We start from the raw sequence: 15914 nt of genomic DNA, 5'->3' as shown, positions 1-15914 counted from the left end.
CCTGATTGATTATAAACCACGCATCTCTCCTTGATTGATTATAAACCATGCATCTCTCCCTCACCATCTGATCATTTTAAACCCAGATCCCTTCTGCTAATCCAGGATCTAAACAGTTTAAGCCGGGAATGGCCACAATTTAAAGAATGCTCTCCAGCCTTTGAAATTCAGGTCCCTGTTCCCCTACCCCTGAACCCTCCCCCTGCCCACTCATTGTAGGCATAGACGAGTTAGTCATGGTGTATAACTAGGGTTACCATAAAATTTGTCATCCAGCTGGGACATTTTTAAGCATGAAAGGCAGCGCTAACCAAGGGGATGCTGGGATGACAGGGGCAGAGCAGGCTGACTGGGCCCCCCAGCACTCCCGTCATGCCAGCATCAATGTTGTTAATAGTAGTATGACAACATTGCAAAAAAATGTACATGCTCATTCACATAACTATAAAAATAATTAGTATTAATGTTATCATTATTAGCACTTTTAAAAGAGAAGTAACTTCCCTTCTCCCACTATTTTTCAATAGACTTCAGTGTGCTGAAAGTTCTCCCATTGAGAGCACTTGCAGCTGGGTGAACTATCTACATGAAAGTGACATTTGCTCATCTGTCTTTCTTGCTGAAGTTATCGTCTAAAGGTAAGCAAAGGAACAAGCTCAGGAGAAAGCAAATGGAGCACTCTCAGAGACCTTTCCTGGGGCTCCGGATTGGGAGGAACAAGGCCTGTGGCCACCAGTTGTCGTGGCTTTATGCAGCAGCAGCAGTGGCAGGGACTCTGGGCTTCCACACTCCCCTCTCGCCCATGCCGGGAGCAATGCAGGCTCTTCTAGCAGGGCTAGGATGCCCCACAGCTCTGGGCCTTGAACAGGGTAGGGGTCCATTCAGACTGGGGTTGCTGGCCTAGGGTTATGAGTGGCTTTTGTTGGCGGAGACTACAGTTAAACCCATCTAAGTGCCAAAGTGCCTTAGAAATTAGAACAAAAAGTACAGTCCCTTAGGAATATCGAGGTCATTTTTGCTCAGACTTCAATTATTTTCACACCACCTTCAGTTTTTGCCATATTCCTATACTGAAACTGCACTTCACCGTTCTCTCTAAGTCAGCTATTTCTTTATGTAAATACATTTGTTTTTAAAGGAAAGTTATGCAACTGCTATTGAAAGATTACCAGTATCACTGGCTTCTGGTTAAGTATTTTAAAAACACTCATGAAGACAAGTGCGTGCTCTGAAAATGGCAACATGGCTGATGCCCCTCCAGGCACAGCCCTGAGCACCTCCTTGATCCTGTCCCCCATCCACCCAGTCTCTTCATTGACCTGAGAAACACTCGTCTGGGCTCTAGGAGAGATGGTGAGAGATGGTCTTGTATGACACAAAGATTTCCCACTAAAGGGGACAAATGATTTTTTGCCCCCCGTATCTGGTCAGGTGCCTCTTAGCTGAGAAGTGGTAGGAAGAGTTCTTATTCCTTCCAGCGGAAGCCTGTTGAGTTTCAACAGGGCTCAATTACTTGGGGCACATTTTCTTCCCGTGACATTTGTCGTCTAATAATAAGTCAACAGATGGAGTTGTCTTGATCTGCCTTTACCATGACATTTGCTCCCACTTCACATGTTTATGTTTGCAGATGCAGCCAAGAAACAGTCGGTAGAACTGTCCCAAAGCCCAGCGAGATGAGCCCGGGCGCTTCTCACTTCCTGCTGGCATGCTCTGAAGCAGTGTTCCAGCCAGCAGGCCTCTCACAGAACCCATCCACTCACCTCTGTTCTCACTCCCGGCTTTTCTGGGGATTGGGTGTGGGGAGCTGGGTCTGTTCTCCCATTGTGCTCTCTGTTCTTGATAGGATGCCAGAAAGTACAATGCTCTCTTCATCAAGTTCAAAAACAGGCAAAACCAAGTAATGCATACGTGATAGAATGTTTACAGCGAGCAGACGATAAACTCAGCTTCTGCATTTGGTTTCCTCTGGCAGGGGCGACCACAAGGAGTGGGAGAAGGACATTCTGCTGGATGAAGTTCCTGGCTGTGTTCTTTCTTGGGTTCGGCTGCATAGGGTCACAGGGGTTGAATGACAATATTTTTAAACACTAACTTTTAAAAGTACATGTTCGGACTGCCTCCATGGGTCAGTGGCATGGACAGCTGAAACCAACCCAGGGCATTTGGGGAATGGTGGGCCTGCTGTGCTATGGTAAAAGGAGGCCATAGTTTTGAGGCTGAGCTGTTGCTGACCAGCGTGGTGGGACTTTGCTCACCTTTCTTCTTTCTATACAAATTAGGAATCCTCAGAAGAGTTCTTAGCACATATTAGGCCCTCAGTAAATATTTGTTGAACAATTTTTCACTTGTGTATTTTTAACCTTGTTGTTACGGAAATTTTCAAGCACACCAAAGCAGAGAGGAGGCCAGTGCAGCTGCGCTGCCCGTCAGCTCTGGTTTCCTCTGTCACCACACCTTTTCTTCTGGAGCCCTTCACAGCAAATCCCAGAAATCATAGTGTTTCACCCCTGGCAGTTTTGGGCAGTAGAGTGGGTTCTTCTGTTCTGGATTTGTGGCTCTGATCCACCTAACAGTTTGTTCTTCCGGGGTCTTTTAGGATATGTTGAAGCCGACCTCTTCTTCCCCAAAGACAGCGTGTCAGGAAAATGAGGCCTTTCTCTGTATCTCCCCGCGGGGGATTTCCTCACTGCATAGGTGTGTACTTGGCTGCACATTTGTCCTGGGCATTTTGCTGGACCCGTGTATCAATGATGAGAGAAGAAGCCGTGGCCTAGGGCCTCCATGCAAATGCAGGCTGATGGCATGGTTAGGGGAGCGGAGCCTAGTTCCTGTGGGCGCTAGGAGTGTTGTAAAGTGACCACCCATCTTTTTTTTTTTTTTTTTTTTTTTTTTTTTTTTTGAGACGGAGTCTCACGCTGTTGCCCAGGCTGGAGTGCAGTGGCGCGATCTCGGCTCACTGCAAGCTCCGCCTCCCGGGTTCCCGCCATTCTCCTGCCTCAGCCTCCTGAGTAGCTGGGACTACAGGCGCCCGCCACCGCGCCCGGCTAATTTTTTGTATTTTTAGTAGAGACGGGGTTTCACTGTGGTCTCGATCTCCTGACCTTGTGATCCGCCCGCCTCGGCCTCCCAAAGTGCTGGGATTACAGGCTTGAGCCACCGCGCCCGGCCGTGACCACCCATCTTTTGGGCCCCCTTTCACGACTCCCAAGTTGATCATTGGTGCTTTCCCCCATTGCCAAGTCAGAGTGGACATTTTCCACAGACAGTACCCCAGTGGACTGCAGCTCTGCCCCTTCTGACAGAAGGCACATTGGGAACATGCAGAGCCCACATCCAGGGTGATGGCAGTTGTCACCATCCATGTGGAAAGACCTGGCCCCGGCCAGCTGCTGGGCCTCTTTGCACTGTATTAATAGCAAGGCCATGGGGCCCACTGGGGTCGGGAGACAGAGAGGGAAGGAGGACAGCTGTGGCAGACATCACCCCATGCTCCAGACATGTGCACCCGTCACAGGCATACAGATGGCCACACCTTGACCTGCTGCTCCAAAGCCTCCCAAGCCCCTGCCAACCTTCTCCTTGTAGGGGCAGGAATTGGCTCGCACTGACGACCCATTTGACAGAGGAGCCAAATTAAGAATGGCATGATTGGAATAGAGGGTTCCAGTGGCCCCACGTTCAGGGTCAGTTTACGCTTTTATTAGACACACACGGGCATGGGGGCCGAAAATGAGGCAGTGGTATTTAAACAGCTGGGGGTATTGGGTTCTATATGCCAAGGCTGGACAGATATTTTTAAATGTCACAGGCCAAATGGAAGCTCAGTTGGCAGCAGGATGGAGGGGCAGGGGGATTTGGAGGCCACTGCATTGCCGTGGCTAGATATGGCCAGGAGAGCTGAGTAGGATTAGGGCCTGGGAAGAAGCCAGCCTGGGAAGAGCCCGTGAAGAGGGAGCAGGAAGGATCATATGAGAAAGCGGTAGGCGCCGGGGTGGCAGGCAGGCAAGAGTGCAGGTGCTGGAGCCAGGGGCAGACAGAACTGTGTGAAAGCACCAAGGACAGGGCCAGAGGAGCCAGGTCAGAGCCCAGCCCTAGCTCAGGGGAATGTGTAGAGAGCAGAGCTGGTGTGTCAGGGCCCTGTTCTGGCATCAGAGAGATGTGAGCGCTAACCTTAGCACCCCACTTTCCCCCCTGGGGCCTTGGGACTACTTATTTATCTGCCAAGGCAGTTTCCTGACTTCAGGGAAGGGGCCAGGAGAGGATTAAGAACAAGCAGCACCTGACACTCAGAAAAGTGTCCCTAAATGATCGCCACCATTATTAATAGTACAAATTAATGGGTGGCCAGCCTCCATTGTGTGATGGAGCCAGAAGCTGCTCTCCAAGCCTGCTCTCACCCAGAGACACGGTGCGTTTCAGCCACATAGGAGTTCCTTTAAGGATAAATGATGATGACCACCAACGGTTAGGTGTCAGCAGATTTTACAGAAGCCTTTGGCCATTTGACCTCTCCTGGCCTCTAGTTTTCTGGGGCCTGCCTCTTCCTGTCCATGGACAACCGTAGCTGGGGGGCGACCGCCCCCTGTCGGCCAGCAGCACACACACCCCCGTGCCTGCCACCACCTGTGCCTGTCACTCATCTCTGAGTGGGGCCTGGCCTCCGTAGGCATTTGCACTTGCTCTCCCTGCAGTAAAGTGGAGCTATTATTATCTTATAAGAAACAAGGGTCATCATCAGAATTGGGCAGGGACCCAGCAACTGAGTTCTGGCCGGGGCCTCCTTGCCTTTGCTGTGACATTGGTCTGGGCGACCTGGGCTGATGGATGAGCACTGAGTGGCCAGGCCTGGGGAGCCATCATGGCTGCCTGCTTTCCTCTTGGTGGGCCCCGTAATGAGCTGAGCAGAAACACAACATGGCTAGGGCAGTTACCGTGGCCACCTAACATCTGTGCGTCCCTCAGCCTCCCTCATTCTTGTCAGCATAGGGATGACTTAGGAAAGCTGGAGGAGGCCCAGGCTGCTCTGAAACCTGGGCCTTGCTTTTCAGCACCAGGGATTCAAGAGAGGAGGAGGTGAGGGAGGAGGGGAATTTCTGTTGGGGCTTTTGTGGGCCTCATGTGGCCCCTGAGTTAATCTCTATTCGTATTCAGAATTCCCTCCTTTTCCTTGGTGGGTCAGAGTTCTCTCTTGCTCATCCAGGCCTCAGAGAAGAATCCATGGCAGTTGTGACCACAGCTAGGCCTTGCCTCCTTCAGGGCCCTGTACATGAAGGCTCAGAAGATCCCCTCATCTTCTGAAGAAGTGAGAGTCTCCTCCTGTGGGCTTCCAAGGGACACCGTGGTTAGCCGTGCTCGCACAGCCTGCCCCATACTCAGGCTTCTTGGCACAGAGAAGCCCTTCCTGATTTATGGTGCCTACCACGTTCTAGGCATTAGAGAAATGCATTAATTTACTCTTCCTTGCAAGCTTGTGGGGAAACTGAGGCATACACAGGTCAAATAGCTTGCCCAAGGCCACACAGCAGGAAAGTCGTGGAGTCTGGATTTGAACTCCAGTGGTTAGTCAGGCTCCAGAGGTTGCCTTTCAAACCACTGTCCTCAAATGCTGCCTGGAAAATGACGGAGCTGATGGAGGGGTCCGAGGTGATGCTCTGGTGAGTCGGGAGCCTGCCAAGTCACAGGAGCTGGGGAAAGAGCCCACTGGACAGAGGGGACAGCCAGTGGAAAGCCCCTGAGGTGGGAAAGAGCTGGCCATGAACTACAGGGAAGCAGGAAACCAGTCTGGCTGCAGGAAGTGAGCAGGGGCAGGGGAAGGAGCTGGGGTAGCTGAGGAGGCAGCACCATAAGGGCAGCCTGTGGCCGTGGCACTGGGGTCTGATTCCAAGTGCAGTGGGAGGCCCTGAGGCTTCTGACCAGGGCCCTGCTGGCCTGAAGGTCTCCCCCACTAGGAGATGGGATTCTCGTGGCAAGAGGAAAGCCGGGAGAGCAGGAGCTGAGCTGCCCCACATTGGGTAGCTGGGGTCTGTTCACTGAAGGGGATCTGATATGGTTTGGCTCTGTGTCCCCACCCAAATTTCATCTTGAATTGTAACTCCCACAATTCCCACGTGTTGTAGGAGGAACAGGGTGGGAGGTGATTGAAGTATGGGGGTGGGTCTTTCCTATGCTGTTCTCGTGATAGCGAGTCTCATGAGATCTGATGGTTTTAAAAAACGGGAGTTTGCCTGCACAAGCTCGCTCTCTCTTTTGCCTGCTGCCATCCATGTAAGATGTGACTTGCTCCTCCTTGCCTTCTGCCGTGATTGTGGGGCTTCCCCAGCCACATGGAACTGTAAGTCCAATTAAACCGCTTTCTTTTGTAAATTGCCCAGTCTCAGGTATGTTTTTATCAGCAGTGTGAAAACGGATTAATACAGGGTCTATCTGGGAGAGGCTGCCTTTCTCTGAGGCCTCTTGCTTGGCAGTGTAGAGGAGGTTCACTAGTGCTTCTGGAATGTTCCTTGGCCCTTTGGGACTCAGCCTATAGTCAGAGCTGGTTCCTTAGGCTTTAGGTGGGGCACCCTTGGAGAGCTCCCTGGGGTAGGTGTCCAGGTGTCATGTACGGCTCTGGTGCCTCCCTCCCTTCGTCCACCTAGTGCTTCTGGAGGGCTTGGCTCAGCGTCATCTTGGCAGCTGGGCCAGGAGGCAGGGCTTTGTGGGTTTTCCCATTTATATTTCTTTATAGGTGAGAAATGAGCCTCACCTGTGTGGCTCAGTGGTGAGCGCCTAAGGTCACATCTCCAGTTCCATGACAAAAACACCAGGTCAGGTGCGTGGGTGGCTGGCACTCACCGTGGCAACACTGTGAAGACATCTCTTTGCCATTCCTGGTGCCCCCATTGGAGCAGGCATCTGAACGCTGGTGATTGAGAACCTGGGGGCTCTGATGGGGCACAGATGCCGAAGCGCTCCCCACTAGATGACACAGCTGCAGTGACAGGTACGGACAAGCCTTCAGCACCCCTTTTCCAGGAGGGTCACCTGGGGTGGGGGTGCGAGGACCCCTTTGCCCTGGGCACCTGTTGGACCTGAGTCTGGGTCCCAGCTGTTCTACCTCACACTGAGGTTGTGGTCACCTGTGTGGGTCCCGGTTTTTTGTTCTGGACAAAGGTTGGGACCAGAGGTAGATGGGTTCACCTGTTCTATTGTTTCATGAGGGAAACAATCCTGGTTGGTTGCCTGGTTTCTGCTTGGGTTTCCATTCCTTGCCCTGGCCCTACAGGATTAGTGGAGCACCATAGCCCTGCCTCCTTTCTCTGGCCAGCCAGCGGGCTTCAGAAAAGGCTTATCTAAGCACTCTGTTCTTGAGGGCCCTGAAGAAGTTGACTCTGGCAGATGTCTTGTCTCAGATCACAAAGGCCTTGGAGATTGGGACTCCACACCCATTTCATTGAAACCTGCTCTTCCCCATCAGAAAAACGGCCATGTTTTCAAAACCATAACTGCTTCTCTCTTGAATCAACAATAAACAACAGCCTAAAGATTGCCCATAAAAGTAAGTTCCACTGATGGCTGTTCTGGCTGTTGGAAGCAAGATATCAAGTTGGAGTGTGGCCATGGGAGATCACGCCGCAGGTGAGTGTGTGTGCACCTGGTTTCATTTCTATTATTAATCCTTTGCCCTGTTTTTCTCTTTCTTTTTATCCCAAACCTGTCTGCTCCCAACGGTGCCTGGAACCTTCTGCGTTTGTGCCCCTCCAGAACTCCGCCTCATCAGTGCCACGTTCCTGGGTTGAAAACCGTGGTACTTCAGCCTCTTCTAGATGGGAGTTAACCCTTACCCTCTGCAGGAAAAAGGTTTGATAAGCAAAGAGTTTGGTGAACAAGATCCTTGTGGAGGTAAGAGCTGATCTCTGACGTCCACTGGGACCTGGCTGCTCTGCAGGTTTCTGTATCACATTTTCCGCACATTAGAATTGGAGTTGGGGCGTATCTAGTTTTGAACAAAGGCCCAGCAGGCCCTCTCAGATGCACCCTGTCAGACAGAGCATACTGTGGATTCACCACTGGGCTTCTTTAAAAATGGCTTAATTCCTTCTTGGTGGCCACCCCACCACCCAACAGGCACCTAAAATGAAAGGATTTTTGGTAGCTGGTTACTACCAAACCACCTCAGGCAATACATGGGAGACTCCAAACCAGCTGCTGTTTAAAAAAAAAAAAAAAAAAAAGGGGCAGCAGAGCAGTCATAGAACAGACCCTTCTTACCGCTGCATACAAGATGATCCCATGGACTGCAGGCAGCCACAGCTTTATCCACATGTGCTCTGTGCATCTGGGGCTGCTAGGCTGGTTAGATTTGTGGTCTTCTTCCTCCTGAGGAGGCCCCTAGGGAGAGCCAGCCTGAGCCCTCACCAGGGTTCCTTCTCCGGCAGCACTCACAGAATGATCCTCAAAGGCTATCCTTCCAGCCCTAGCTGGGTTCCTAATTTTCCAGCTATTTCATATCTTCTTTATGTCTCGGTGAATGTTCCCAGGCAGAGTGGCCAGACAGACTCATACTGACAGTTCTCATCAGCCAGTTCCATCCTCCTAGAGATCTCCAGAATCGGCCATATGGACCTGATGCTAGAGGCCCGTCAGCATTGGGGGACCCGGAGAAGCAGCTCAGGTCTTCAGCAGAAGCCGGGTGGTTCTCCCAGTGGTTTTCCTTGACTGTGAGGAACTAGCCTGCTGTTTTGCTCAGGAATGAGCTGCCGGCTCCCCTTTGATGTGCGGCGTCTGTTCAGAACCAGGCAGGGGTGCCTCACCGCAGCAGCACTTGAGTTAGGCAGTGGTTCATGGACTCTTCTCCCGGGGCCCCACACAAAACATTGTTAGCACAGACCTGCCACTCAGATCAAGGTGGCCGGCAGAGCCGTCAGAGAGTAGCCTTCAGAAGATGAATGGCAAGGCTAGCCGGCAGCAGTGAGGCCAGGGCAGAGACGTGGCGCCCCGAGCCTCCTGCCAAGGCCGCCTTGAAGCTGAGATGGAGGCGGGGTGGCTGAGAGGCGAGTTTGATGTGCATGTTTGGGAAGAGGGCTCCATGGAAAGTGCTGTAGGGACCTTGGCTGGGGACCACGTGAGCCCTTATGCAGAGAGAGCCTGTGTCTGTGGGTCTGGGGTCCACCGCAGGCCATTGAGATGGGGCAGGGCTGGGAGGGTTGAGGAGGGGAGATCCCGAGTAAAATGGTGAAATTGGGCCCAGCCGCATGTGGGAGGTGAGGAGAAAGGACCCTTCCGGAGGGCCCCCCCTCAATCCTGTTGTGCCTAATTCAGAGGGTTGGGTGGAGGCTCTCCTGAAGGGCTCTGAAGAGTGCTGCAGCCACAGCTGTGTACCAGGAGTGGAGACAGGACAGCCGATACAAGAGGGGCCCCTGTCATGTCACCTGCTGGGTCCCCTGGAGCAGCCGGGCACTGGGGAATGGTAACCTCACCGTGCCGCGCCTCTGCCACAGTCTCCCATGGGTCCCCACTGCCGGAATTTTCACCTACCTCCCAGCCTCAGCCACAAGCACCTGCAGGATGCGGTGCCACCCACTCCAGTGCCCGCTCCCCTTCCGGAGGCTCTCTCCACCCTCACTGCCGCCTCCTCCTCGGGAAGGCCACCCCTTCCCCGACCTCACAGCCTGCTGGGTCTGGGGCTTCTGCTGGGGGACTTATCTGTTTTCCATCCCTGCTAGACTGGGAGCTCCAGGGCAAGGCCGTAGCTGCCTTGCGGATTGTTATGTTGTCCAGCTTGTCTCCACACGTGATACCCAGCAGGTGCCTAATAAACTTGTGTAGAAAGAGTGGTGGATGTTTCTCTTTCATTTATTTCCACGGAGCCCAGCTCTGCTTGCTGGAGTCCTCGAAGCAAGTGCGCAGTGTCTCAGTGTCTGACGGGCCTGGGTTGCTTCTGACTCATGGTGGCTGCTTGGGGGTCATGCTGGAAACGTGGCACCCCAACTCCTGCGTGGAACCAGTTGTCCCCGCTGTGATTCCTCTGGCTGCAGCTGGCCCTGCCTTCCTGGCTCTACCGCAGCGGGGAGTTGCAGGCTCAGTGTCTTAGGGCCTGTCTCCCTCACCAGACTAAACCCCAAAGGGCAGAACTCTCACACACTTAGGACAGAGCGGGTCTCAGGTTCTTGCTGGATGCACCAATGGATGAGTGGATGGACAGAGCGAAAAGATGAAAAGACGGGAAGGCAACTGGGGTGTGACAGGCGGGGTGGCCTGACCTTCCCTGTGTGGACAAGGCTTGATGGGAGGTGCTGGGCATGGCTGGGAGGACTTGGGGTGCAAGGTGTCCCCACGGCTGTCCTGAGGGCAGAAGCAAGGGTGAGCCTTGTTCCTGCCAGAGCCGGGGGAGTCTCCAAAATAGAGCCTGGACCCGCAGGAGCAGTGGCCCTTCCCAGTGCAAGAATGCCACTCCGAGTTGAAAGTTCTGGGGGCTCAGGGACCCCTGAAGTCCGTTCTTGAGCCCTTCCAGTGGCTGTGGCCTCCCCTCAGGCAGGGGAAAGGGGGCCAGAGGGGAGCTTCCCCAGGGGCCTCTGCAGGAGGCCGCCGGGCACACGGTGGCTCCACGCTGGGCGCTGTCAGCAGAGGTGCCCGGATCCAGGCCCTGGTGGAGACCGCAGGCCAGGAAACCAGAGGCCCCTCCGCCCCCCACTGGGGCCCCATGAGTTATACCAGCCAGGCCCCACAGCTGAGGTACCGGGCAGAAAAGGCCTTGGGTGAATGGGGCAAGAGGCCAGGGGCGCTGGGGAAGGCCAGGAAGAGAGCAGAGAGGCCTTCCCTCACACGCAAGCGCACGCCCCAGGGGCACAGGCCTTGAGACACACCTTGGGGCGGGGGGTGGGGGGGCTCCCTGCTTGTTCCCACCAAAGCTGGCACCCCAGCCCTCTCTTCTGGGTATCCCCCATGCCTGGGCTGTGCCGTAGAACAGTTCATGGGTGCCCAGGAGGGGAAGGTGAAGGCCCGCCCTCAGGCCCTGCAGCCCTCGCTGCCCCCATCCCTGCTGCAGGGCTGGCCTCCCTTCTGTCACCGCACCTGCCACTCGCCCCTCTATCTCAGGAAAAGCCACTGTGATTCCCTTCGAAGGCTGACCTTCCTTCTGGTGGCTTCTGCCCCATTCCAGCTCCCCTTTCCCCATGGGATCATTAGATACCGAGCCCAGCCGAGGGCCCAGCCATGTGGGGGTGGAACACAGCAGTCGCAGAAGAGGGGAGAGCCCTTTCTGCATGGAGCTTGCTTCTGCAGGGGAGAGAAATATCACCAACAGGAAGTGGGTGGGCTGTGTCGTGTGTGGAAAAGTGGCATGCCGGGAAATGAAGTGGGACAGGGGAGCGGCAGGGGCTCTCCCAGGCTCCCCTCCTGCGGCATCTGTGTACCCCTGGCCTTCACCCCAGCACTGCTGACCTTCGGGGCTGGTTCCAGCCCTGGTGGGGGCTGTCCTGGGCATTGTAGGCTGTTCAGCAGTTTCCCTGAGCTAGATGCTAGGAGCCACCACCACCAATGCCAAAAAAAGATAGATGCATTTGCCACCTGGCTGGTAGCTCTGTGTAAACGTGATCTAAACTGCTGGCCCAGGATGGTTGACACAGAGCAAGTCTGACTTTCTGAGGGTCCTGGTGATGTGAGGATGTGCAGCTTAATACAGAGTCTGGTGGAGAGTGGGAGAAAGACTGCTCTCCATAGGCGTGCAGAGAGAGTTAGCATATGCACGTTTATTTCCTGGCTCTTTCCAGGGGCTCCAAGAGGACCTTGAAGCAGTGACGCCACCCAGGCCTTAGTTGGTGGCGCCATTCTCCCATAAAGGGAACCAGGCTTTTGGTGAAAATAGCTTATTCTGGCTGAGTGTGGTGGCTCACGCCTGTAATCCCAGCACGTAGGGAGGCTGAGACGGGCAGATCACTTGAAGCCAGGAGTTCAAGACCAGCCTGGCCAACATGGTGAAACCCCCATCTCTACTAAAAATTCAAATGTTAGCTGGGTGTGGTAGTGCACGCCTGTGGTCCCAGCTACTCGGGAGACTGAGGCATAAGAATTGCTTGAACCCAGGAGGTGGAGGTTGCAGTGAGCTGGGATCGCACCACTGCACTCCAGCCTGGGGTGACAGAGACCCTGTGTCAAAAAAAAAAAAAAGGCTTATTCTTTGGCTGGCGCGAGGACTGCGAGGTGAGCCCGAAGCATCATGTGGTGTCAGGAAGGAGGTGCCCCAGCAATGGCGGCAGGTTCCAGGGACACAGGAGCTGACAGAAGGAGCTCCCAAGGGTCACAGCTGGGACAGGGGACTAGCAAAGCTGTGCTGGACTATGACCCAATTCTTAGAATATCCACGGGTCCAGACTGATAGAAATCATTCAATAAGTAGATGGGAGAGACAAATCTCTTGCACAGAATAATTCCAAAGAATTCCGGTAGATACTTCCCCCTCAAGGAGATAGAACATAGCTCCCACCCCTGAAGTACGCACAGTGCTTAGTGACTTGCTTCCAAAGAGTACGTATCGAAGGTGGGAAACGGGCTTCACTGTGGAGAAACCTGGGCAGCTGTGCCTTAGCCAGCGGGAGGCCTGTGTCATCAGGGATCATCCTGTACCTAATACATACCCTGGACACCACGGGATGAAGGGGTACTTCACGTGGTCTTCCTTCCCCAACCCCATCACTCCAGTGTACCCATGAACCAAACATCAGATCACCCAAATTGTGGGACAATCTACAAAATACCCGACTAGCACTCCTCAAAATGGTCAAGGTTATCAAAATCAAGGAAAAGCTGAGAGACTCGGCTGAGGAGCCTGGAGGAGCCTCAGGAGATGTGATGATGAAATGTCACGTGGGCTTCTGGATGGAGTCCTGGAGCACAGAGAGGGCATTAGGGAGAAGCCAGTGACGTCTGCACACCGCACGGGGTTCAGGCAATACTATTCGTTCGTGGTGACAAATCACATGGCAATATAAGCGATAGAACCTGGGTGTTGGGACACAGAAGCTCCACACTAGCTTTTCAACTTGTCTGTAAATCTCAAAGTTTAAAATAAAAAGTTTATTTAAAGTGTGTGTGTGTGTGTGAGAGAGAGAGAGAGAGATAAACAGCTGTGACCCAGCACATGAGCTAGGAGTGGTGCAGGCAGACTATAAACAGAGAAATGGAGGTATCACACCTTCTGGGAGAGATCGGTGCTACAGAAAAAACAGGGCTGTGAAATTGCAACCTGCCCCCAACACCTGCACACCTGATGCCCTGATCTCCCACGTGTGAGCCAGGGGAAGAGGAGAGCAGCAGGCAAGGTCAGAGAGGGCAGGTCCCCTGTGGGCCATGGGAAGTACATAGAGATAATGCCCCTCCACGCACATGGTGGGGACATTCTGGGATGAAGGCGTGTGGGGGGACATAGCTGCATGTGGAGTGTGTGCACACGTATGCAGCATCTGTGTGCACGTGTATTTGTGCGAGTGCACATAACATAGTGTGTGTGTACACTTGTAGCATCTGAACTCGTGCTCTGTGTGTGTGTGTGTGCATGTGGGAGTGACATGACCACGCCTGTGATGGGTGAGCAGAAACTCCTTTTCCCGGCAGCTGTGGCAGCTCAGGTGAGAGAGAATTATGGGGGCGGGCGGGGGGGGCCAACATGAGGAAGGTGGGGAAGGTGGGTGGGCAGTGCAGGCGTGAGGGAAGGGTCAGTGTCCAGGAGCACCTGTGGCTTTGGCTGGAGCCACAGATGTGCAGTGGGTGAGATGGAGGGGGTAGGTGCTGGGTTTGAGTGGGGGTACAGGCAGAGCATGGTGGGGTGCCCTGGAAGCCACTGCGTGCTCCTGTTTACATGTTGGACACGCTGCTAGGGAAGACCCAAGCCTCCTCCAAAATGAAGGCCACAGTCAAGAGACTCACTGGCCAGCTGGGGCCACCTAGCAGAGATGTCCTGGGGCCTGAGGCTCTGTCAGCCCCGCCTTCCTGGCTGTTGGCAGTGGTTTCCACAAGTCTAAGTAACCCAGAGCGCACTCCTGGCAGAATGAGAGCCGGCGAGGCCTGCCTGCCCGCAAACATCTTCCCACGCTCCCCTGAAATTCTTCACTTTCTCAAAAGGCAAGATGTTCTCGTAATTAGAGGTGAATCTGGGCTGATGCCACCCTCTCAAAAAGAAAATGTGCCCATGCACCAGGCATTTGCACCTCCCTTTGAATGCAGCCATCTGTGACCTGCTGTTTCACACCAAATTGGGACGCCCAAGTCCAGGCCAGGTGGAAGGACACATGTGGCCCTGCTGCAGTGTCTAGTCCAAGGCAGGGATGGGGGCGGGAATGAAGGTGCCCCCTCCTCAGCTTTCCCAAGGAATAGCTTCCTTCTGGACAGTCCTAGAAAGACCAGGGGAAGAGGAAGAAAAGAGGGGTCCCTAGCACCATCACCAGCTCCCTGTGGCAAGTCATCACCTATGCCTCCAAGCAGAGAGTCCACAAGATGAATACACACCTACCGTATGCCAGACCCTTATGTGGGCCCAAGGACACAGAGGAGGGCAAGATGGACATGAGCCTGTCCTCGTGGAGCTTAAAGCCCATGCCTGAGACAGACCCTGGCCAAGTGAACAGCAGGAGCTTAGCAGGGAGGTACAGGGAGGGCTTCCTGGAGGAAGTGGCATGTAAGTGGAGTAGAAGGAGGCAGCCAGACAGCCAAGCAAAAGGGAAAGGTGCCCATGTGGGGATGACCAGCTCATGGGAAGGCCTTGACCTCTTCTTGCCCTCCAGCTTGGATTTTCCCTGGGGGTGCGAGCCATTGTTTCACATAGACAGTGACACACCCCACTTTGCATTTTGTAAAGTTCCTTCTAGAATGCCATTGGAGGCCAGAGTGGAAGTCAGGAGACATGGAGAGTGGGTGCTACTGGAGTCTTCCTGGGACAAGGTCACAGTACCTGAACCAGGGAGGAGGTGACCAAGGGCACACAGAAGAGGGACAGGGTCGAAGCAGTCTGGAAGGTGGCTGCCTGCAGCTGTGAGGAGCAGGGAGAGTGGTGGAGGATGTGGGCTGGGCTGCCATGCGAACAAGAATGGGGGGGCTGGGGGCAGAGGCTTGCTGATGAGTTTGGTGTCTCCACACTGGTCTTCTAGTGCCCACTTGTAAAATGAGGGAGGTGGATGGACTATTTGCCAAGTCCCCTCCTAGCTCAGCACCCCTCCAAGGTGGCATAGGTGTATCCTGCAGCCATGGGGAGGGCTCCAAATTTCACAACCTGTGGCGCAGTCTTGGCTTGCTTTGATTAAACATTCAGCTGTCCTCAGCGGCAGCCCACGTCCATAGCCTATGCCCTTTCTGCATGGATGACTCACCAGAATTAATGTTCATTTGATTTTTACTATAAATTACGCCTCACATAATTTCTCTATTATGGACAGAGGACAGCTCCTTGGGAAAGGCTGGAACGGCTATTTGGTCACTCATGCTGGGGAAGCGCTGAGTCACCGCTTCTCCCACACACCGGCTGGCGGCAGAGGCGGCCACCCGGGCCATGGGCAGGTGGCCTAATGGATGCATCTCCCGAGTCCGCTAATGGGAGTGGCTCACCTTGGCCCCCAGAAGAGGAAGTGGGGAGCAGGCAGTGAGAGCTCCTGTTTTCCTGAACCACCTGAATACGGAAGATTGTGATGTGGAAGACAAAAAACAACAAAATCACGCTTTTAAAAATGGAAGAATCTCCTTTCTTCCCTACCTCTTTCCTTCAAATATCATGTCCTATCCTCAGAATCCACACAGTCCTGGGCAAAATGAGTCAGGTCCTAACCCCAGGGTGCTCTCGGGCTTGGGATGAGACAGGTTGATCAGGTCATCTCTGAAGCCGGCACACAGCAAGGTGTGTGGAAAGAGCTGGGCCTTTCCCAGAGGAAGTGGCGCCTGCTGTGGCCGCA

General features: G+C 53.9%; 1 long non-coding RNA gene across 13 annotated transcripts in view; it reads left to right on the top strand.

Moving 5' to 3' along the window:
* The window catches only part of LOC102117579 (uncharacterized), a 33881-nt gene extending 24069 nt beyond the window's left edge, over nucleotides 1-9812 (top strand). For 7 of the 13 annotated variants that reach the window (XR_012419585.1, XR_010578753.1, XR_001483136.3 and 4 more), the window contains one exon: nucleotides 528-9812. This is a non-coding gene — a long non-coding RNA (uncharacterized lncRNA). The remainder of the gene's footprint in view (nucleotides 1-527) is intronic. The other 6 variants (XR_012419586.1, XR_012419584.1, XR_010578757.1 and 3 more) reach the window with 2 other exon arrangements.
* The last annotated feature ends 6102 nt before the right edge of the window (nucleotides 9813-15914 follow it).

Source organism: Macaca fascicularis, chromosome 10, assembly GCF_037993035.2.
Source record: "Macaca fascicularis isolate 582-1 chromosome 10, T2T-MFA8v1.1".
In the NCBI taxonomy this organism is placed as follows: domain Eukaryota; kingdom Metazoa; phylum Chordata; class Mammalia; order Primates; family Cercopithecidae; genus Macaca; species Macaca fascicularis.
This window is presented reverse-complemented; position numbering and strand designations above follow the sequence as displayed.